The 25425-nt window shown below is 35.8% G+C and overlaps 1 protein-coding gene across 1 annotated transcript in view; it reads left to right on the forward strand.

Moving 5' to 3' along the window:
* Positions 1-25425, forward strand: part of LOC128996373 (protein Wnt-5b-like) — a 97598-nt gene that overhangs the window by 50006 nt on the left and 22167 nt on the right. The window lies entirely within an intron of this gene.

Below are 25425 nucleotides of genomic sequence, written 5' to 3' on the forward strand. Positions count from 1 at the left end.
CAGCAACCAATTGGATTACCGATTTAAAAAATGTAATGGTAATATTTCTTCACAAAGTTTCACTTGAGGTTTGCTATCAATTTACAATAGTTTTGCTGATCCATAACTTTATTTTGTGTGTACATTATTATTCTATTTAGCCGTTTCTAAAAAGTAGAACTAACAGTGATTATGTCTTAAATGGGGAAAACTGTTGCTAACTATTCTCTACGAATCTAACACGTTAAAAAACATCCCCGCCGCAGCAATCCTGCAGACCAAGCGAATTTCGATTTACCTGGCTGTAATTCTACTAAATTATTCCCTTAAAATTTTCATTTAGATTTATTTCCTATTTAGATATCATTAATTTTAATGAGTACTTAGGTTTGCTGCTACAATGAAGAAAATAGGGGTTTTTAATTGAAATATTTATAGCTTAGTATGAAGTAAAAACATTTCAAAATTTCATTAAAAAATGCCCATACATAAGCAAGCTACAACAGTTTATTATCAATAAGAATAACATGGTAATTTTAAATTTACACTTTTTTGGAATTTTTCCGTAACCGTTAGGCATACAAAAATGCTTCAATATAGGGCCTACTAAAATATTTGTTTTTTTATCACTACAAATGGTTTGGAAAGAAATTGCAAAATTTTATGTTTTCAGGGTGAAAAATTAGAAAACCCCATTTTACCCCAAAAACTCCCCATAAACCCCTGTTCCCATAGTAAATCGAAAAAGTAAATCGGTCCCGGGTCCAGGTCTTACCATGATACCTACAGTAATAGGGGTTTCCCTATATTGGAAATTCGCTAAAACAAATAATCTATCTTGGTTTGTGGGTGATGCAAAACCCCTGATACATTTTTGAGTAATATAGTTGTATATCCAGCCTTTCAACATAACCCGCTAGCATATCTTGCAATATAAGGGTCGTAATTAGCGCAACATTAGATAGTTCCCATCCACGTACATGTACACTCTACAGTAACGCTTGTACATCGTAAATAGGCCTCACATGTACGGGGACCTGCAAGGAGATAAAGTAGGACCGTTGATTTTCCGCTCGAATCTTGGCCGACTCTCTACACTTGCCTTATCTGAACAGTAAACCTTCCCTGTATGTTATTGGTGTTTGTACAGTCTGTTGGTACAGGTTGTTGGTAAGCAGTCTAGCTGAATGCTATAGGGAAAATATATGGTTCGTGACTGTAGTTGTCTAGTGTTGGTCAACTTTTGTGACCAACGCAATCAAATTTTTCAAGGCTGCTTGACCAATGACTTGAAAGACTGTGCAGTTGATAATGTCAAATGTATAGCAAACATCAACTAAATAATCAATCAGCTAGGCTCCAAACAATAGGATCACAATCAAATGGTTAAAGCCCATTGGTTATTTTTTCTACTTTAACCTGGTATTTCCAGAACGAAACACCACCAGACTACTCCCATCGGTATGACCCACTGATATTAAACATTCAAAGTCCAATGCCTAAGCGTTGATTATTTTGACAGGTGTCGACGGTTTAGATGCAAGACCCACAGTACAACTGCTTCATTAAGGCTCTGATTCTGATTGGTTTCTTATTCGACCAACCGAGACGGGAGAAAGTTGTACAGATAATTAATATTGAATAACCGACAGCCTCCAACGTATCTCACTTGATTATCCTATTGCAGGTTGGTGCCTTTTTAGGCATTTATGGATAAACAGGAAGTTCCACAGTTTTTATATGATTTATACCGGTTTGGCCACGTTCGTAGGTGGAGTTTAAATGAGAATTGGTAATACCATTGACTATTGTATCAATTGTCTAAAGCAATACCAAAGAATTAAATATAGACCGTAAGCTGTGCTGCAGTTACCATAGGTTCTGGCGCACACCACTGGGAGCGCCATGTTACGGCCCACGCGCTACGTAACTACACGGCGCTCCCAGCAGTGTGCGTCAGAACCTATGGTAACCACGGTTACCGCTGCACGGCTGACAGTCTCTATTTAATTATTTTCGTCTATGGCAATACCAAGAGATCGCTGGTAATGCAAGTTAATAAGCGAGGGACGGATGTGATTGATAAAATTCTTTGGATAGTACATTATAGTAAGATTTTTTGTTTATTAGTCATATACCCTGTGTTTCTCGTTTTAACTAGTCAGTCCGTTTTCCCCAAGCAAATATCTTTTTACAAGAGTATTAAGTAAATATACCCAATAAAAATGGTCTTTAGATGCCGGATGCACAAAAACTAAAACTAGTGGCTGTGCATTTGCGCTTGATGTAATCCCAATAGCATGATATTCCTGAGCTTTTTCCAAGCAATTATCTTTTCCTAAGATAATTTTAAGTAGTTTCTAATTTAAAATGGGTCTCTGATGCCAGATTGACAATAAGTAGTGACTGTTTAAGCAAAACGCTGTAGTTCTCAATTGAACGGGACATTCATCAAATTTTTCTCGAGCTAGTATCTGTTCCCCAAGAGAGCATTAAGTGTATGTATATTTTAAAAAAAAGGTCTCCCAATTCAGGATGTACGAATCCAGTGGTTGTTGCACGCAGTCATTCCAATTCCGAATATTCTGCGATCTTTTCCCAACCGAGTATCTTTTTTCTAAAGCGAGTAACTCGTAAATGTTCCCAATAAGAAAAATGGTCCCTCGATGCCGGATGGACAAAAACCAGTGGCTATCGCTGAGTGGAGTAAGTGTATGGATATTTTAAAAAAAGGCCTCCCAATTCCGGATGGACGAATCCAGTGGTTGTTGAACGCCGTCATTCCAATTCTGAATATTCAGCGATCTCTTTTCAACCGAGTATCTTTTTCTAAGCGAGCGACTAGTAAATGCACCCAATAAGAAAAACGGTCCCTCGATGCCGGATGGACAAAAACCAGTGGCTATCGCTGAGTGGAGTAAGTGTATGGATGTTTTAAAAAAGGTCTCCCAATTCCAGATGGACGTATCCAGTGGTTGTTGAACGCCGTCATTCCAATTCTGAATATTCTGCTATCTCTTTCCAACCGAGTATCATTTTCTAAAGCGAGTACAGTAACTAGTAAATGCATCCAATAAGAAAAATCCCTCGATGCCGGATGGACAAAAACCAGTGGTTATCGCTGAGTGGAGTAAGTGTATGGATATTTTAAAAAAAGGTCTCCTAATTCCGGATGGACGTATCCAGTGGTTGTTGCACGCAGTCATTCAAATTCTGAATATTCTGCGATCTCTTTCCAATCGAGTATCTTTTCCCAACTGAGTATCTTTTTCTAAAGCGAGTAACTAGTAAATGTACCCAATAAGAAAAATGGTCCCTCGATGCCGGATGGACAAAAACCAGTGGCTATCGCTGAGTGCGTGCGTGGGTGAAGACTGAAGAATCGCAGTCACGACAGCGGCAGCCTTACATCTGATACCGGGCCATTACTGATAACTGCGGACAAATTGAAATGTAAATCCACTAACCAGTCGACCAGCCGTGACCCGCTTAACTTCGTTATCCACCGCCATCTAGATTAAACGGCAACTCAGTTTTGTACCAAAGGTGGTCTAGATCTGATCCTTTCGTTGGCCGCTGGCGAGTGGTAATTGGCTTGGATTATCTCGTCGGTATCTCTTTGTGTGTGACCTTTCGGAACTACTTTCGTGTTTCCACGTTCTGTGAATGTCTTGAGTTTTGTGTCACGCAGTGTTTTCGTTTTTGGTTGGACAATAGGTTTTAACCAGTAGTTTCTTCACAGGGTATTCGTAAGCATACATTATTTGATCGATTAAACCTTTGACTATGGATTGAGGGTTTAATTGCATTCCCATGTCAAATTTTATTGAGTTCTAGATCAAAACTGACGTAATTAACTTGAGTCTCCGACAAAATGTCATGTTAGAAATTACGAATTTCTGTGGAATACACCAAGTTTTAACTAGGACCAAACTAAAAGGATTAGAAACGTTAGCTTCCTTCCTTAATTCCACATCAACAAACTATCGCTGTAGCTTTCTACTGTACTGAACTTATACTGTAAATTAAGGAGAAATAAAACTGTAGATAGTAGCACAGTCACAGTCTGTGAGTAGATCATACAACTATGTGTTTTTTTACATTGAAATATGCTAACTGGTCCATTTATATAAATAGCAAGTCTAATTTAATGTCCAAAAGCCAAGATCATTGAATAAACACCCTACCGTATGGCCGTACTGATTTAGAAACCGGGATCAGCTAAGGACAAAACCCCAATTTTTAAGTTCTAATGTTTGGCTTATGTAGTTGATGTTTTGTTTTTCACTACAGTATATTAATCAGCTTTACATACACTTCAACTCGATATACCAATCTATATGTAAACTATTGCCTATCCGCAGGTAAATTACATTATCCAAAAATCCTTTCAACAGATTCAAAACTCCCAAGGAGCGGCATTCCACCTTGTGTCTACTAAAATCTCGAATCCTCGTCCACATTATGTAAACGTCCTGGACTTTCTACGGTTTCCACTTCAGCATTGTGATTGTAATGCTGTGTCCAGTGACACAATGCTTTAATAGCTCAACTCTCCCAGCAAGTTGTAACATGTGTGGTTGACACTTTGACATCAACCGTCAACCGTCAACTGAATGACGGTGACGTCAACTAGTTGCAACACTGTACCGAGCTGAAGTGGGTGGCCAGAAATTTAATGTTTCTATTCTCAAGTAATCGTTTTTTATGGTAAGTTAAATCAAGGAATTAAGTTATGAATGAATCTAAAAAATAATTAATCTCAGATGTTTAATGGATCTACTTTCTCCGTATAAAGATTATATAAAATATCACTCACACATACAACGAAGGGAAACTGTTTAGTTCTCACTGAACGTCAGTTGCTGAAGAGTTCATTAATCAGGCAGGCAGCGTTTGTGCATGTAGCTGCGCCGTGCTGATTGAGCGACATGACGCATGCGCAGATCTCACTCCTAGTTGTGCGCAGCCGCAGTCGTCGCAGCGATAAATTTATTCTGCGTAATGGATTGAAACCGCGACTGCTTAGAGTCATGCGTTATTCTTCGACATTTCTATGTACGTTCCCACATAGCGTGATACTGCACTTTATTAATTACTTGGAGGATGGTTATATGGTTGCGCATTATAATCCGTTTTATCGCATAGAAGAATTGTCCAATGTAGTGGATACATTTAAAATATTTTGTTGAAGTAGGTGTCATATTTGATGCGATGTGATACTAATCGTCTTTTTTGTGAAAAAAATACTCGTGACGAATGTGCCTTACATGTAATTGGTATTCATAATTAGAAAGTATTACAAAGGTGGTGGGACTTTGTCTCAAAGAGAACAATGTTCGAAAGAACAATGAAATCGACTTGTATACACTCGAACTGTAGTTATTTACATTGATGGTATAAGCCTATATTATTTTTTGTGTATTACTTTATTTTGGATTAAGGTTAGTAAGCGGATCCATTGTTTCAGAGGAAAAACGTTTTATTCTCCGTTAGAGACCTGCTCGGATTCCTCCTCTCAAGTTTTGGCATCTTTTAAAACCCGTCTTTAGGGCACATTTGACAAATTGTCGTATCCTTTTGCAACAAAGTGTTTTAGTAGAAGCTACACGCGTTGTCCTATAGAACAATGTACATGTTGAAATTTCCAGCCTTATATAAGGACCTACCAAAGAGAAGATGACTCTTCCATTTCCGTTGTATCAGTTTCCTAGCCACGCCCAAATGTGATATTCCAAAATTGGTTCTGTCAGTACAGAAACTATCTATTATCACATCACCTACGCCTAGGCACACTAGCTACTGGCAACTAATTGGAATCGCCCCTTCATAAATAGTAATACAGAGATTGAGTTTAATTTTTTCTTTACTAATCTCCACAACCATGTTAATAGATGTTCAGACTAACAAAAATAAGAATAATAAGGTTACCTTTTTATATTTGGTTGTTGCCTTTTGTTTCTTGATGTTGTTGTTCTAGTCACCGATGCGTCTTTCGCTTCATTGTGCCATCTTCAGAGTGTCTATAACATTAAACACAAATGCCACTACAGCATTTACAATGTGTGTGAGTTGCTTCATCACTTATTTAAAACATAAATTGTAACATATAACATGACAGGGACCTGTACGCAAATTGTGCACCTTAATAGGGTTTAAAACTTGTTTCCGAGGCAAAACAAGCAACGTGATAGTTCTTACCTTTCAAACATACTACTACTACTATTTAACAATAAACAACTAGATTGTGTCAATTGCAGATCTAGGTTATTACAAGTGATTTACTTATATTTAATCTATATAGAATTATCACTAAAATTTTCCTATTTAATCAATGTTTATAATCTGTTTCGTCTCTTGGAGAGGAGGTTATAATATTACTAGTAGTATTCAAACATTGGTTCAACTAAAGGATCAGCTGTTTTTAATGACAATTCACATTTATCCTGGGTTTTCCTAGACGCAGAAGTGGAGCGCGGAGGGAGGAAAAGTGATTAACATGGCTCCGCTTCTAGGAAAACAGTAACATTAAATTACCTAAGAAGATGTGTCCGCTCTCCGTGCTCCGCTTCCGCACATAGAAAACCCAGCTTTAGGAAGAAAATTTGGCCAGCATCACTGAATCAGAAGGAACTATATAAACAAATCAAACGCTTGGGGGACAAAGCCCTAAATAAAATTACCTTTTTTGTTACCATTTGACCCTCCACTAGAGTATAAGCTACAAAATAATACCTTAATCCACGATTAGTCGAACACAACCGGCATGGATCATAAACATAAACAAATGACGTTGCTGGGCCCGTATTCTATACTAATAGCATTAAAATATCCGCAAATACTTCATCAATGTATCCAACGAAGCCCTACCTCGGAATTTCCAAATTCTGTGAGGCACATCTCTAGGAAATCGAATGAGCTATAGTAATCCTAAATGTGCAGATCTGTACAACTATTTAACCAATGCAGTCTAGTTGTTTTGGAAAGACACATAAGTGTTGCAATTGTATAGATTGCGCTCAAATTCATTTCCGATACAGATACGTTTACAAGACCGACTATAGTCTCACCGTAGAGAACCCACAAGATCAACACCAGCCCGCGCGGTCCAGAAGATTATAAATCAACAGGCCTCGGTCTGAAGTACCGTTCCTGGTTCGATGCGGCCGATTCACATACGATCTTCGGGCGGCGTCGCTGTGAACTGGTACATCATCAATCTTTGGTTCCCGCACTTGACTTGTATATCACTGTATGGTAAATAAGAGATGTTCTCAAAGCGTGCTGGGATTGAACCGTTCAGTGCGTAAGTTAGATCTAGCGTCATCTGTTTCCATTGTTGCATTGAAGAAAGTGTTATTGTTACAAAAGCTTGAGGCTGATGAAGAGATTAGAACGCCGAACTTCTGTACGAAAGGCATGAGTTCATCCACCACCGATCATTAATGGCTTTTAGCTGACTGATAAAACTATGACTCAATGTTACCAAGCTCACCCTTATGCTCTTGTTCTTCATACTTTGTGAAAGTGAAAGTCCTCATGATGAGGGGATACTCCAAAAGTTTAAGTTATATTCTGGGAAAATCTAGAATGGTTAAAACTGAACTCGACGTTTTCTGTCCAGTTTAACCACATTTAGTTCAAATTGTGACGGTGGCGTCGTCTTGTAATCCAGCTACTAGGACTAGGAGGTCACGAATTGTGGATATTTATAGGCATGCACTGTGGATGCGATGCTCCCTGTTGTGGATTAACGTCCTCACTAGTGAGTACTACGACTATCCGCAGTACTATCCTGATAATTAGACAATTTCGTTATTACAAGGCAAAAATGTGGTTCGTATTCCACTATAAACTGTAAATATAAAATTAATTATAATTGTAGTTATATTGTGTATAAACTGTAGGTCCCTTAGTTGCCATTGACTGTATGGGCTTTTAGTTAACAGCTCTGTCGAAGGAACATGTCGGCCTTAGTCACTAACAAGACTACAAGATTGTGCCACTCATCCTACACTCACCCTTCACTCATATTTGGGTTAAAATACGCACATAGTGGCGTTCCCATCTTAAATAATTGATTAGTTGATTGATTGATTGGTTGGTTCTTGTAAATATAATAGTCGTGACTAAAGAAACAGCTGATCTTAGTCAGCAACAAAGCTATACAAGTCATTTCATCCATCCACCTTTCATATTTATGTTCAAATATTCTTCTCAGTTGCGTCCTGATCTCGCAACAGTGGGTGATACAAGCGTTCTAAATTTTCGTCTTGACAAAATAATCAAGTAATTGTAAGCAAATAATTTGTTCACGACTGACAGCTATAGTAGTCTAGGAACACCAGAAGGGCTCATGGACAGATTGATGCCAGGGGAGGGGAAAAATAACAATCTCGGACAAAAGGGGGGGGGGAGAGGGCAGAAGAATAAATAGACCAGTAGACCGATTAGTGATTAGTATATAGAGGTCTGCCCAGGGGCTGTCCATCTGTTGAGAGGGTTGAAAACATGGGATTATGTGTTGTAATACGCGTGCAATACTATAGAATACTTGAAGGTGCTGCAAAGCTCATATGCATATTACAATTTGAAAGGTTTAATATGGTTAACCAAACCCTAGAGAAATGTTGTTACGATTTGTTAAATGGAGAGTAATGTGGTAGAGTGTATGATTGTAGTGTGAGTTGTTTTTTGAATTTCTACAATTTGTTTTTGCAGTAGATTTATTAGTCTAGCTACTGTGTCCGTGCTTCGCATTGGGTAGAGGACGAAAAAGATAAATCTGCTGTACCGGTATAAAATAATCAGACGCCTTCCATTGATTTGGAAACCAAAGATTGTTCCGCTTGGTTTGATGACAATATCTTTATTTTAATACCTAGTTTGATGTATAAGTGGCGCTGATTCAACTGAATAAAGTAACTAAATTATTTAATTTTGTGTAACACACGCTTATCAAAACGTGAATTTGCTTACAGGTAAGAGGTAAACGCAATATTTTTGCCAATTCAGCATAGAGGGTCCGATTTTTAATTTAATGAACTCATATTCTATTGGGAACTGGTACTCTTAAAACAATCAGTTAAAGTGGGAAACAGCGTTTTGGGCAACGATTCCATAAAACCAAGTGTTGCGTGCGTAACCAATGGTTGTTTTTCATCCGCCATCGAAGGACCAATTTTCTATTGGGACCAACTTTCTTAGGAAAAGATACTCGTTGGGTAAAGATCACGTCATGTCCAGCTAAAGGGGGAAAATAAATACGATGGTATCGTGGGTTTTGGTAAATCCGGAATCGGAGAATGAGGGAATGTTTTTTTATAATTCCATTTGCCTGATTATTCTCTTAAAAGAGTTATCATGGGTTGACAAGGCCAACTTAAAGATTATTGGGCTAAAATAGTCTTGGCTTAGGAAAATCTGATCTTGGTCAGTAGCAAATCTAAAAATCTTACCGCACTCCGTTCTATACTCCCTTGCATTGGTATTCTGCTGAAAACACGTACTAAAATGTGCGTAGCCGACTTACATTATTTTAGTTCTTAACTATACAATGTACATTGAAAAAATATTTTCAATCAAAGACTGGCCACACAAAAATAAATTTTACAATAATCCTTCCTAAAAATAACTTTGAACTTAAAATGAATTACATAGCCTTTCTTTGTAAACATTTTCTAAAAGTGGGTTTATAACAAAAAAAACAATAAAATATATCGTTCTGGGACAGCAAGAAAAGATCATTCTAGGGCAACAAGAAAGGACCATTCTTCTACAATAAAAGATCATCCTGTGACGTATGAAGAAGCCTTGTATCAAACCAAAGATGTTGTGACCAGCACACAACTCGTAGTGACCACTGACTAGTCCCCGCCCAGCGGCAACTCTATTGTGACTAATGGTGTATAAATTGAATGCAATTAACATAATTTTCGGTGTAACAGGCGGGAAATAGGCTGGGATTTACAAGCCAATGAATCCCCCTCCGCTATTGTAGTCGTCGTCGGCCCCTTTGCCGGCCGTACTTCAATTCCAGCGATTTTATTGGTTGTTTCCAAAACGATATAGTGGGATACCCGGAACCAATTTTGTTTCGAAATTTCGAGATTTTTAATCACTGACTTCTTCACCACTCGATTTATGATGGTGAAATCTATTATATAATATTTAGTTATGGGTTTAGCGTGTGTTAATGAATTTAATTTTAGAAATTGTGAGGGAAAATTTCGTAGGCGAAACACGCTGTATAAACAGTTATAAATAAAGTTTTCTCCAACTTTAATTTGTGTAACCTTTTCTCCGGATTTTGAATACATTTTTGTACCCGTTTTTGTACAGATAAACTACTAGAAATTTGTTAAATGAGCTATGAACTGTATAAAAGTCGAGGAAGACGTTTATAATTTAAATACACGCACACGTTTTACAAAATTTGGGTACCATTTTTGTTCCACCAATTAAAATGTTTATGCCACTTTACTCATTAACCCTAAGTAGTTTCAACTTCGGTGATCAAGCTTATAAGGGAAGTGTGTAAAATTTTTCAATATTCCACATTATTGCGCTATTTTCTTGAACTTAATTATAATTTTTGAACCCCAAAAATAGCTGCTAGAAGTCAGATTTTACAATATCAGTAACTAATGAAGTAGCAAAGAAATCCATGAATGAAAACCAAACTTATATACCAAACATAAACATAAACCAATCATAACTTAATATCTAGTTACTGATTCAATAAATTTTCCTTCCTTTCATAAAAGTTATACGTCCTAATCTCTTTCTTATTTTAATTTATGCATTCCTTTATTACTGTTGTGAACTTTATTGAATATGTTTTCACTTCATTGATTTTCCTTTTGATCTGACTGTTATATTTTTTTTAATCTACTGTGTTTTGGTTTACCACATGTTGAATATTTTGTATTGAATTAATTTAATTGTTAAAAAGGTTGAGTTAAGACTTTGGAATAAATAAAAGAAGCCTACTAATCTGTTTGTGAAATAATTATTTTATCATTTCTGGTAATTATTTCAAGATTCAAAACATTTTGGCGACCGTGACAGGATCTTTTCTTTAATTTAAGACATCTGGGTTATTTAATAGATTATAACAATATGGAAGGCCTAGAAATTATGAAAAAGAAAAGATCACAGATTAGAAGGCTATTCACCAAGGTTTATAATGAACTGGAAGAAGCATTTAATAATGAAGACCTGTCAATGAATGATAAAGAAACTCAAATAAAAGTGAACTTTTACCAAATTGAAGACAAAATAACCACGTTAATGGCAATGGATGGAAAAATCTCTGATGAAATGATGATGAAAGATGCTTCTGATGCTGATCTGGAAAATGAACTGGACACACAAGAAGAATACAAGAAGAAATGGTACCTGATGAAGGCTAAGTATGAAATGTTTCTTAAAACACCTACCAACAATGGTGAGTCAAACATTTACAGACCAAACCGTAACTTTCATTTGCCTAAATTGCAATTACCTTCATTTGATGGGGATGTTAGGAATTGGATTGGGTTTTGGGGTCAGTACAAAAAGATTCATGAAGATAGTGAAATTAAACCTGAAGACAAATTTCAATATTTAATTCAATCCTTGAAACATGGTTCATCAGCTAGGGCATTAATAGATTCTTTTCCTCCTTCTGGTGAAAATTACACCAAGGCTATTGAACAATTGAAATCCAGGTTTGCACGTGATGAACTTTTGATTGAAGTTTATGTAAGAGAATTACTAAATTTAGTTTTGAAACAAGCCAACAAACAAAGTATCATGCCACTTTCAACCCTTTCTGATAAACTTGAGACTCAACTGCGTGCCCTAGAAACACTCGGGGTCACATCAGATAAGTATGCTGCCATGTTATACCCACTGGTTGAATCTGCTCTACCAACTGATACTCTCAGAGCATGGGAGCGGTACAGAACAACAAACAAAATAGGCTTAGGTGAATTTAATGGTAACGAGTCATCTAATTCAAATTATTTACAGCTATTGTTGAATTTTGTACGTTCCGAGGTCGAAAGCGAAGAACGTTTAGCTCTTGCTCGGAACAGTTTTGCAGTCGACAGAGACATCACACCAAGTGACGAGCCACAGAAGAGATCTTACCGTTACCAATGTCCTGGTATGGAAAGTGAGTTTGAGAAAGGACTATCTTTACCTACAGCATCTACAATAGTTGCTACAGACAGCTCTTCAGGGGTGAGTAAGCCTACATGCTTATTTTGTAATAAAGGAAATCACAACACTCAAGACTGTTCTGGGTTACAAAAGCTTACTTTAAAAGAAAAGAGAGAGTTTGTGACAAAAAAGGGAGCTTGCTTCTCATGTTTAAAGTTAGGTCACAGCAGTAATAAATGTAAAGTTTTTGTATCCTGTGATATCTGTAAAAAGAAACACTACTGCTTAATGTGTCCTAGTTTAGAGAAAATGGTGCACAGTAATACTCATGATTCTAACAAATCAAATGCCATTGAAAGTGTGCAAATTAATGACAAATCTGAGTCCTTGATTGCAAATCAAAATAAGGAAACCTTATTACAAACTCTTTTAGTAAAAGTAATAGGACCTGACCAGCAATCTTTACTAGTAAGAGCATTGTTGGATTCTGGATCTCAAAGGTCTTATATCTCAAAGGACTGTGTAGAGAAACTTAAATTAATAGAATCTGGTGAGGAATCAATAGTTCATGGTTTGTTTGGAGGTATTAAAACTAAAGAGACTCCGCATAATCTTTACCAAGTAGAGTTACGTGATACAAAGGGTAAATTTGGCATTTCAGTTAATGTGCTTGATCAAGACAAGATTTGCAATTACATACCCAGATTAGATACAAAAAGGTATTTTCCTATTTTAAAGAAGAAGAATATATACCTTTCAGATATTGGACAAGATGCAGCAGAAGAAATACAGTTACTACTAGGAGCTGATATCTTGGGCCAACTTCTCACAGGTAAAATTGAACAGCTAGATCAAACTCTGGTTGCTGTTCAGACTGTGTTAGGATGGACAGTAATGGGACAATGTGGAAAAAGTAACCAGTCACTTATTAGCATTAGCATTAGTTGTTTTGCAAAAATGGACATTTCAGATCTATGGCGTTTAGATGTTATGGGCATCACTGATCCATCAGGTAGTAAAACAAAGGAGGCGAATGCATCAGATGTCTTGGAGCATTTTAACAAAACTATTGTAGTAAATAGTGAAAATAGGTACGAGGTGACTCTTCCATGGATTGAAGGCCATCCAGAGCTTATGGACAACAAAGTTACAGCCGAGAAGCGACTACATGCAGTGACCAAGAAGTTGATTAAGTTAGAAAAGTTTAATGAGTATGATCAGGTATTTTCAGAGTGGTTAAATTCAAACATTATTGAAAGGGTTGTTGAGTCCTCTGTAACTGATAGACCTGTACACTACTTACCTCATCACGCTGTGGTCAAAGAATCCAGTTTGACTACCAAGGTTCGACCAGTCTTTGATGCTTTTGCAGTCGATAGTAGAGGGAATAATTCTCTTAACTCTTGTTTGGAAAAGGGACCTAATTTAATAGAACTAATTCCAGCTCTTCTAATGAAGTTTAGAAAACACCCAATAGGCGTTATTTCAGATATTAAGGAAGCTTTCTTGCAAGTTAGTTTAACAGTAAGTGACCGATACGCTTTAAGATTTTTATGGTGGGAGCGACTTATTGGAGTGGTAAAGGAAATTTTACGACGAAACTTGGGAAATTCTTCAGTCACGCAGGAAGAACTCTCAACAATTTTGTGTGATTGTGAAGCAACTGTAAATTCAAGACCTTTGACTTATCTTTCGAATGATGATGACTGTTTACAACCATTAACTCCAGCCTTATTCTTACAACCAACATCAACAGCTGAATTATCCGATTTGGATGAAATTGAGTGTCTAAGTTTGAATAAAAGAGTGTGTTATATAAACAAATTAAGAAGTTCACTAAGAAACAGGTTTAAGAAAGAATATTTGGCTACACTCGATCACAATGGAAAAAACAAGAAAAGTAGAGAACCTATTATTGGAGAAGTTGTATTGATAGGAGATGATAACACAAAACGAGTAAGATCACCTTTGGGTTTGGTACAAGATGTATATCCAGGAAGAGATGGATTCTCCAGAGTCGCAAGACTAAAAACTGGAAATGGTATTTTGACAAGACCACTACAAAGACTTTTCCCATTAGAAATCACAGATTGTGAAAAAGAGTGTATGAAAGAAAATAAACCACTTGAAGAAGAAGAAGTAGTTGAAAACGAAGTCTTTGATTTCGCTAAGAAGAAAACCAGATGTGGAAGAGAAGTAAAAGTGCCCCAGCGATTTTACTGATTTAAAATTGCACATAATTGTTTAGCAATTTTAAATGGGGGGAGGATGTTGTGAACTTTATTGAATATGTTTTCACTTCATTGATTTTCTTTTTGATCTGACTGTTATATTTTTTTTAATCTACTGTGTTTTGGTTTACCACATGTTGAATATTTTGTATTGAATTAATTTAATTGTTAAAAAGGTTGAGTTAAGACTTTGGAATAAATAAAAGAAGCCTACTAATCTGTTTGTGAAATAATTATTTTATCATTTCTGGTAATTATTTCAAGATTCAAAACAATTACATTTCATTTTGAAACCTCTACGATTGTATTGTTCTTACTTTACAATCGTCGATTTAAAATTAGAAATCCAATTACTGAGCCAATTTTAGCCTATTTATATGGCTATGCCCAATATTGTAATTATAATTTTCTCAATCAATTTCCTATAGTCCAGTAAATCTGTCAGAAAAAATGGGTTTGCTGTGCAAAAGGTCGGGTAGTTCTGATTTTTGGATATGTTGTTAGTATTGGGCCCATAACATAAAATCCAAGTTATCCACCTCGAGATACTGCCGCTCGCCGCGGGGCGCGCCACTTGTTATCGAAATATCAAAACAATGGCAATTCCTATTGTTTTTCACTCAATCTTGCGAACCGTTAAATTTATCGAAAATTTTATATTATTACATTAAAGAAGAATAAATTTGTGACAGTTTAAGCCCAACAGCAAGTATGTAGCGTAAATAATGGTCAAAATACAGACCATCAAAATAAATAAATTTTCCAAATACGAATAAAAATTGTGGTTTTTTTCAATATTTCCACAATATAGTTTTTTGTAGCAAACACCGTATTGATTTCTGAGAGTATGCCAGTTTATTTGCTATTAATAGAAAATAAATGAAAGTATGAATGAAAATACCCCCACCTCAGCAAACCTGCAGACTAAGCGAATTTCCATTTGCTTGATTTGATTTTTACAAACCTATTTAAATAACATTAGGTTTAACTGATACCTAGGTTTACTGCTATAGGGAGGGTAATATAGTATATAAAATAATAATAGTATGATAAGAAACAAATAAATTTACCCAATTTTATAAAAATGTGTCTATAAATAAGGAAAAAACAATAATTAAAAATCTTCGCTATTGTAATAACTTGAGGTTTTTACATTTACATTTTTTAATTTTCTCCGTAACCAATAACTGAAAAAGACATTTTTATGTACTAAATTATTTGTTTTTAAGCTCTACAAAATTCTTTATTGATACAATTGTAAAATTGTATGTTTTGAGGGTTAAAAATGAAAAAAAAATATTCTTACCGGCAAAATACCTATAAAGCAACCGTTCCTATGGCCTTATCATGCCGATCATGCTTTTAATAACTCGTTTTAATAAATAAATGTACGTTTACATAATTCAATGATTTATAATAGGCTAAGTCACTTACAATACAAATTAAATGATAAATAGTTCATCTCTTGATTCACAAATAAAAGTAATGTTTGTACGAAATTCCACTAAATCGGATGATTTTTGGGAATCATCGTGCTAACGGACGATAATAACTTTTTTGGATACAGTTAAGTAAAATATTATTTTTTTTGGAGCCGGGGTCTGCAAAAAACTCACCTAGTTTGAAAATTTATTTATTTATTGTACTAGATACAAACTACTGTTCAACGACTGATACCATAGAGAAGGCTATGCTGATACATTAAATGAAAGGTAATAAAATAAAAGTTATTTTAACACTATCACACCTCAATATGCGAACCATTTGTAGCCCTGTAGACATGCAAGCTATTTTTACTCATTTTTATCATTAATATTTTATTATTTGTATTATAATTTATTACCAAAACTATGTTCAAGGTCAAATAGGTGTACGCAACTTATTGCCAACGTATGAAAGTAAAACTTTGAAGTATACTCTACACAGCACGAAATTATTATTACTCATCCATTTGAACAATAGTATCAGACCAAATTCCACACCAGAACTTGTCTGTACGTCTTGTAGTGAAATTTCCGATCTTTGTGAATTTTTTGTGTTCTTCAATATCAATCATGTATTTCAATTCATATTCAGCATGTCCTGTATAGATGGGCGCACTTGGCGTTGAAAAATTACCCGCTGCATGGAAGATCTGTAGAGTGATTGTAATTGGAAGATTTTATTTTTCCTGATCTTTCAGCCTCAATAAACTGTTAACTATGTTAAACTGTTTTATTTTGTTTTCATGTGAAAGTATTGTGCCCAAAGCTTAGCTTAAATGTTTATGTATAAACATTTGACAACTTTGGGAAGAATAGTTTTGCCGTTGAAGGTATATTTTGAAGGTCTTTTTTTCGGCATGTAAACCTACATTTATTAAAACGAGTTCGCGAAGCATGATCAGGCCATGGGAACGGTTGCTTTATGGGGTATTTCGTTAAGAACGGGTTTTTGGTATTTTTGGCCCTGAAAACATACAATTTTACAATGTATCTCCAAACCATTTTGTAGAGCTTAAAAACAAATAATTTAGTTCATTAAAATGTTTTTTTACAGTTATTGGTTACGGAGAACATTAAAAAATGTAAATGTAAAAACCTCAAGTTATTACAATAGCGAAGATTTTTAATTATTGTTTTTTCCTTATTTATAGACACATTTTTATAAAACTGGGTAAATTTATTTGTTTCTTATCATACTATTATTATTTTATATAATATATTACCCTCCCTATAGCAGCAAACCTAGGTACCAGTTAAACCTAATGTTATTTAAATTCGCTTGTAAAAATCAAATCAAGCAAATGGAAATTCGCTTAGTCTGCAGGTTTGCTGAGGTGGGGGTATTTTCATTCATACTTTCATTTATTTTCTATTTAATAGCAAATAAACTGACTCTGAATCAATACGGTGTTTGCTTCAAACAACTATATTGTGGAAATATTGAAAACCCATAATTTTTATACATATTTGGAAAATTTATTTATTTTGATAATCTGTATTTTGACCATTATTTACGCTACATACTTGCTGTTGGGCTTAAACTGTCACAAATTTATTCTTCTTTAATGTAATAATATAAAATTTTCGATAAATTTAACGGTTCGAAAGATTGAGTGAAAAACAATAGGAATTGCCATAGTTTTGATATTTCGATAACAAGTGGCGCGCCCCGCGGCGAGCGGCAGTATCTCGAGGTGGATAACTTGGATTTTATGTTATGGGCCCAATACTAACAACATATCCAAAAATCAGAACTACCCGACCTTTTGCATACCAAAATGTCTTATTTTACTGGACTACTATACAAGTTGATCAAGTTAACTGCAACTTGATTTCAGTTTGGGTCAAAAAATTGTATTTAAAAATCAGTTATTGACAACAGGACACTCTGTAGGGGGCTCAATCTTGGCTCAATTCAACCACAAATATTTTTAATCCAAAACTGACACAGCTTGAAATGTCTAAGCCCACAATCAAAGTTGTTACCATACCTGATAACGATAGATAAAAAACAACTGATAATTATAACAGTTGCAGCCCTTTACAGAAAGGCATTAATCAGGTACAACAAGAAAATAAGCGGCCACCGAAAACTACAAGTCAAAATCCAATATCGGGAGACCCCGCCCACAATGTGTTTCAATAAATACCTTAATCATTGGACGAAATCTTTCTCAAATATGATTAGTATTTTGAAATGGTCGTGGTTGCTCAGTATATCAGTGCAATGACATTAACTCCATTTGAAACTGGGTCACTTTAACTGGTTCTGGTTGAATAACGGTTCTGCTAAATGGATCGGTTCATTAATTTTACACTTGTCGTTAAAAGGTAGTAAACCACATGACGGTATGAGATTTTACGAATTATGTAAAAAATCGAATTAGTCGAAAAATCGAATTGTTTTTTACGAATTAGTAGTTAGAAAATCTTGTAAAAATATCTAGGTAAAAGGTCAATGTTGCTCTTCTAGTGGTAGATGCATAAAACGTGTTCTCTTGTGGGATCATCAAATTTATGAATAGACAAACATCAAGTTAGTTCCTTCCAGTTTTTAAAGTGGGATTTTGTTGTTTAAGGGGTCTATTTGGTCTGTAGTGTGTTGAACAATTTGATGAAATAGGAATTACTCCGCTTACGTCATTATGAGTTCAAATTATTACCTCTATCGAAGAAGGGGTGTGTTATAGCTAAATATCCCTACAATGTATCACTTTGATAAACCCAAATAAATTACATGTATAGTAACAATTCGAAAGCATGTTGAATTGGAACTATTTTCTTACACAATATCAGCAGATGAAATTCCAACTGGGGAAAATGTACAGCTGATGAACTCCAACTGATTCATTTTTGTTTGATAGAGAAATAACCGGTAGCCCTGATACTGATTTACTGAAAATAGCCCTTTACGGGGTTGTAGAAGAGGACAAATCGCTTCGTAGTATAGTTTGCTAAGAATTTGTTTAAATTGTTGTCAACTCAATTGTGAAAATCAGCAAACATAACTGAATTACATTGACTTTACGTGACCTTTGAAAGCTTATTGAGTTGAATCCCTGACTGTTTTGTGTTTACCTAGAAGTATCAATGGGAAATTATGAATGTTATTTGAAACCATGTGTTTAGGTAATTTGGTAATTAGAAGTCGAAAAGTCAACTACAAAAACCAATAAGGTAAGTCCCTTGTAAACAAATGATATGTACTTAGTTTTTGGAAATTTTTGTACGATAAGTCTACAGCCAATCTAAATATTATTAGGCAAGCATGTTTCTTGAAAACCTTTTTTCTCAGCTCGTGTGCATTTTCGCAGGGAAAATCTACGCATAATGTTAGAAAGATATCCTCCTGTAGATGTGCAGAATCCCTTCATAAATTAAAATAAACTAAAAAATAAGCACTAAAATGAATTTAAAAGAAATTTAGATGGACCTTATGGGTTGTAATATTTGTGACGAAATAACAATGAAATATAAACAGAAAATGAAAACAAATTAAAGAAATTCCAATCACATGTTTTATTTACAGCGTGGGGTGAAACATATAGCGGATTCTGTACATTATATATTTTTGGTCGAGTTGTCGACCACTGGACGGCCTCTAGTTAAAATTATTATTAAGAAGAAACTCCTAAATAGTTTGTATTGATGACCTTTATTCAATCTGAAAATTCTTATAAGAAATGTTAACAGCCAATTTAAATTAATACGATGAAATTGGTTTGTGTGGGCTCTAATACAACAACCGGTTTTCCCAGTGTTGTTGACAGTTTGGCATTAGGAGAGATAAGAAACCTGTCATTGTAATATCAACTTCCCTCTCAGGGTTTCATTCATAAAACGTGTTCACTATCAAAAATTTGAACACAAGATAGAAATTCCAATCCTTTAATTCGTTCAGATACTAAAAAATTGTGTGACTTTGCGTAAAATGTTTTAATGAAAGATTACCGTCCCAAAAATCGAATGCGTTTTTAGTCAAATTTATGGGCGGGCATTAATTGTGCCAACTGACCTGCCGGTAGTCGGGTATTCCTGAATTTCGTCAACTACTCTAGGAAGCCACTAAGTTCATTAACTGCACCAAGTGGCAGCCCTCTTAGACTGTATAATTGAGTAGGTTATAACTTAGGTTATATTGAGTAGGTTAAAGGTTAGGTTAGATTAGGTTAAGTTAGGCTAGGTTCCAATAGTTAGGATAGGATAGGATGACGATGACCCGTAAACAAATGATGAGCCCTGGCTTGGGCTTGTCGCAACTAAGGAACATTTTTTTTGGGATCCGTTGAGGGCTTGGCGCAATAAAAGAACTCTTTAGCGCAATTAATGCACGACCAAATTTATTGGAAACTTCATTATTTCACTAAGAAGGTCGTTTGTGTAAGCTTCGTATTTAAAGTTGAATATGAAAAATAAGTTAAGTGAGTGTAAAATGGAGTGATATGATGTGTGTGGTTTTGATGCTTCTTAAGCCAGGATCAATATAAAACTCTAATTATTACATGATAAGTAATAATAATGAAAACATCTTGGTCAGCTTCGAAACCATCAAAAAGCGTCTGACTTTTTTCAGTATTGACAGACACCTTCTGATCGTAAGGTGAGCACAACAAACATTTGGTCCATTAACAGCAAGATTTATCTATGATTCAATTAAGTAAAGGTATTAATGTATTTAATCGTATTAAAACCAGCGAACGCGTGTTCGCTGATTAAAACTCTGCAAATACTCCTATGTCAACACCTTTTTCCAGAGTCAATTCTTCCAGCAGTAACTTTTTCTTACAATATTCTCACTTGGTCAAATAAGAAATATTTGTATCATTCCATGATTATAGCTTATTCCCTAAATGGGGAATTCATTAAAACTTACATCATATTACCTAATGAAACAGCAAATTTATAGTTTTAGCGAATCCCTCATTTAGGGAATAAGCTATATTCATTGAATGATACGAATATTTCTTATTTTACCGAGTGAGAATCTCTGTCAACGAAACACTTAAAACGTTTCGAAGTAGACTCACAAACATAAATTCGTTTTTGGACACTGAGCCATAATTTTATTAAAATCACGCTGATAGACTAAAGGTAAATTGAAACTATGAAATTTTGCCCTGACCCAAGTCTTATCCCAATCAATTAAATGCCTCCAAAACCTGTTTGCCATTAAATAGGCTATAACAAATTCGCCCTTGAAACAATAAACAACAAGGGAACGATTGAACATTTCGCGAACCCGTATGATAGATTGGCTCTCGGTTCGTATTAGGGTCGAAATATATCTAAACCCCCCATGTACGATGAAGAATGGCTTGTGATTAGGCAGGCGATGAAGCCATGAATAAATGACAGAGTCTGGCCCAAGTCCAGCAGTTGAGAAATGGCGGGAAACACATCAGCTGTTGATCTTTGGACCGGTTCAGATCTGTCCAAACAGCTGAGTTCTGTAAATGTAACTGTGGACAGGTGATTGCTGTAAGATTTTTTTCTGAGTTTCAGATTTTGTTGTTTCTAGTTTGTTGAGGTCTGAGACGTACTGTCACCTAGCATATTTCATTTGGCAGACAATTTTTGGAAAATTCAAAGAATAGCTAGCCAGTTAATAGTCAAAAGTGGCACATGAAATACTTTTGGAGTGCATAACCTCTCGTAATGTTTTAATGAGCTCACCCTTAGTTCAGCGATCTCCTTGGACCCCTTAACTTAAATTTTTGTATTGGTATCGAGTGCTTAGCTAGTGTTAGCCTTAAAATCTGAATGGTGGTTGTTCAATAGTTTTTTTGGGTCCAGATGTCATTTTCTACGTTAAGGGCCGGACTACACGAGCGTATGAAACGCCGCCGACCGTCTGCTTTTTTTGCAGAACCAATAGCTGTATATGATGTGGACTACATGAGCGTTTTGTCTGCCTGGCGAGGACGCGTAATTCAGGCGTTCGGCAGATCTAACGCCTCTGGATGCGTAAAATACGCGGGCAGATCGTCGGCTCGCCGGACTACACGTAGCGGCAACTAGCATTTCTCCTGCGCGTTGGTTGATACATCCCTCCCATCACTTTGGCAAGTCCAACTCTGCACTACTTGTTGTAATTGGAGTAGTTTTTTGATTGTTTTTTGTAACTTCTTGATCAGCATTGTACGTGTTATTAAATTTACGGAAAGTAACCTAAATAAAAGAAACGTCTTATAACACTTAAAATGGTTTTTTGTTGAAAAGTTTTTACATTTTATGGAAACATTACTTGAAACTGCCCTGTTACTAAACAACTTGATAATGTTGGGTGTGACTACCAACGCCTCTTTGCACGACGTTTCTTCTTAACAGCCTGCAACAATATATCATACCAGCTACACATCCGACTTGTACAGTATCGTTTCCATATTGGAACGGTCCAAATGAAATGAATACGCACACTATAGTTACCAAACTACATAGTTACAAACTATATAGTTTGTGTATTCATTGCCAAATGTCAGCCACATTGGGCGAGGACAGTCGGCGGCGTTCTATACGCTCGTGTAGTCAATGTTCTCGCGTTCAATACGCTGCTGATTGTCGGCTTCGTGTAGTCCTAGACATTTTTGCGCGTACTATCGGCGGCGTTTCATACGCTCGTGTAGTCCGGCCCAAGTTATTAAGTTTTGGATACTGAAGTAAACATCCCATATAGAGCAGCTAAAGCAAATCTCTTATCAAATAGAAGGTAATTGAATGAGTCACTCTCCAAGTATGCTGCAATCAAAACTATATTTTTAGTATTTTACCCTTTAGTTTTTGTTACTATGAAAGTTGGTGTGACAAAAAGATGCTATTTTTACTATTATTTGTACATTAAGTTAGGATATGATAAAGTTTCGTGAAGTGTGTGTTTGCGAAAGAAATCTGTAATTTTCGTCATCATGCCCTGCCGGGAAACTGGTTAAAACTGCATCATGGAATAGAAAATGCCAAACAAGTGACAATACCAGAGCAAGTGCAATACTGGATCAGTGTTTGTGCCTACAAAAACGTTAACAATTCCAATTTTAGATTAAGATACAAACAGTGCATCGTCAAATGAACACGACAGTCAAGATATTTTACCAACACCAATATTCAATTACACTTTACTACCTCACACTTTAGCGACCCATCAAAGCGTCCAAACAAACCACTCGGGCAATTTCAATACTAAGCAGTTCTCGGTAAACCCCTCAAATTCTCGTCCGAGTTTTGAGGTTTCGTCACGTCGTGGTCACACTCCGGACTCCTCGGGGACAATGGCAGTGTGACCCGTGGACCGTCATGGTGCTTACTTCGCCGAACATCGGAGGGTGATGAATATTAATGGATTTCCGGAGTGAATAAAGCAGTATGTGAGAAACTCGGTGTTTGGTCAAAGGATGGAATTCAGTCATGAGGAATATTTATAAATTTCAAAGTATTTTTACAAATAAATAATCAAAGTAGTGAACAACAGTAAGTTTAATAACTCTCACTCCATTGTAGAATCTTAAGTCATTTCCCCTCTCGTATTTTACGATTAATTATATGTTTTGTGCTCTGCCGCTCTACTGTTTGGTTTATTAATTCAGAGGGCGAGCTATTGTTTAAGTAGAGGGCTAAACAAATTTTGAAACAGCTTAAATAACAAGAAACAAATTGTAAACAGAAACAAAACCCTAAAAGAAACGGACCGACCGAACGGAGCCAACATTAAAATTGTTTTGACAAGCATAGATATAATGTGTTGTTGTTATTATGATGACAAGCCTATAAGGGGTAATGTTATGTTTAATCTATGGTTTCAAGTAACGAAGTATGTTTATTGTTGAACCTTTGACTATTAAAAGAAGTGGACATCGAATTCCCAAATATACCAATTTAGCTTTGTACTGCTGTATTACCTGACAAGGGTTCGGCCCCAAGGTTCTAACAAATTTACAATTGTTTTTGGAAGTCATTAAACTAATTAAGACAAGATCTAAGTGAAGGAGGGTCATTTAAATAATGTGATTATTGCTTTGTTATCACCTAAGAAAACATCTTGATGATTGTTCAGAACTGATGAATCCGGTTTCAAACTATCGAAATGTTTCTGACTTCTAACTGGATCGAACCCGCAAACGTTAGTAGGCGCGCACTATACCAGCTAAAAACGAAACTTTGTGCTAAATTTAGTCACAACAAACAACAGACATGTAGTTGAACTATTTGCAATGCTTATTTATAAATTAAACTATTCTAACTATATTATTTACACTTACCGACTATCTCTCTCTCTCTCCTCCTCTTCCATTCTATTCACAAGTCGGTGGATATTTTTGTCGCGCCGGAGAACAATATGTCTCACATCACCTTTTTGAGTAGACATCCTCTTGAAGTATAACAGCTTTGTAAATCTTCTTTGTTCTGTCCTGGTTAGAAAACGGATATACGTCTGATAAACAAACATTAAAGTGTAATTTCAAACGTCAAAGGCTCCATAGATGTTTAAACATGCCATTGGTTTATCTACAATAACTAAACAATATCATACTAAGCAAATTAATATTGATCGTTGGGCTAATTGAAGTGAGCTCATTGAAACATCGTGAAGGACGTAATGTGCGATAAAATCTTTTGTAGATTTAGACTGTGGATAGGGCAGAAACTTTGATAGGACTCCGTACCATGTCTTGTTACTAACTAACATTGGCTTATTGGATAGAACTATTAATTGATACTTTATTGAACAATGGCATCTGGATCCATACTAAGGATCGAACCAGCGACCTTTAGATTTGAAGGCGAGCACTACAACCACTCGGTTACCCAGACAATGTCATGTGGTAAATTTATCATTATTTTCTACGCCACACTCTCGAAATCGAAATAAATAATTTATTCTCGAGTTTATTAATTTACGATAGTTGTTGAGTTTCCTAAAGTAGAGCTAGAAAAGAAAATGAATAAATGGTGAATGTAGAATAAAGTGGGTGTAGCTCTGTTCAAATCCACACCACCAATATCATTTCGAAACCCACTTTTGGGTCCAGGGGACCCATTTCCACCCAAAATTCAAACTCGAACATTTTGACGAAAACAATACTATGTATAGGGGAGAACGTAAAATCTACAGGAACTCCTTTGCATTTTTTCCCTCATAGTTTTCTTAATTTTCATGTCAACCGTTTCGGTTCATCTTTACTGTCCTAGTTCCTCCCACACCTATCCTATACAAGTTGAGAGCCTTATCCAGACATAGAGTTACATTAATCATAACTATTCAGAGGACATCTTGGTCTTGATCGACGTCACGTTATCTCAACATCTCCAATTAAAGACAGACTTCGTCAATGGAAGATAATTAATCTTTGTCGTTGAACAATGCGCGGCTAGGGTCGGAGGCTGTGCGTTGGACGGTGGTTAAACGAGAGGATGCCATTGAAATTATAACTTACTGGTTTCTTTTCCGACATGTACAAAGGTGTATTTTAACGCGAGGAGAGCTGAATTTGGTACTCGTTCACTTTGTTTTCCAGATTTACAATCTGTGATCGCAAAATAGAAAATTTAGTATTTTACTAAAATTATGTATGTGAAAATGTTGATGTTTTCGA

Source organism: Macrosteles quadrilineatus, unplaced genomic scaffold, assembly GCF_028750875.1.
Source record: "Macrosteles quadrilineatus isolate MER2022 unplaced genomic scaffold, UCM_ALF_1.0 Scaffold_6__1_contigs__length_79288215, whole genome shotgun sequence".
Classification (NCBI taxonomy): domain Eukaryota; kingdom Metazoa; phylum Arthropoda; class Insecta; order Hemiptera; family Cicadellidae; genus Macrosteles; species Macrosteles quadrilineatus.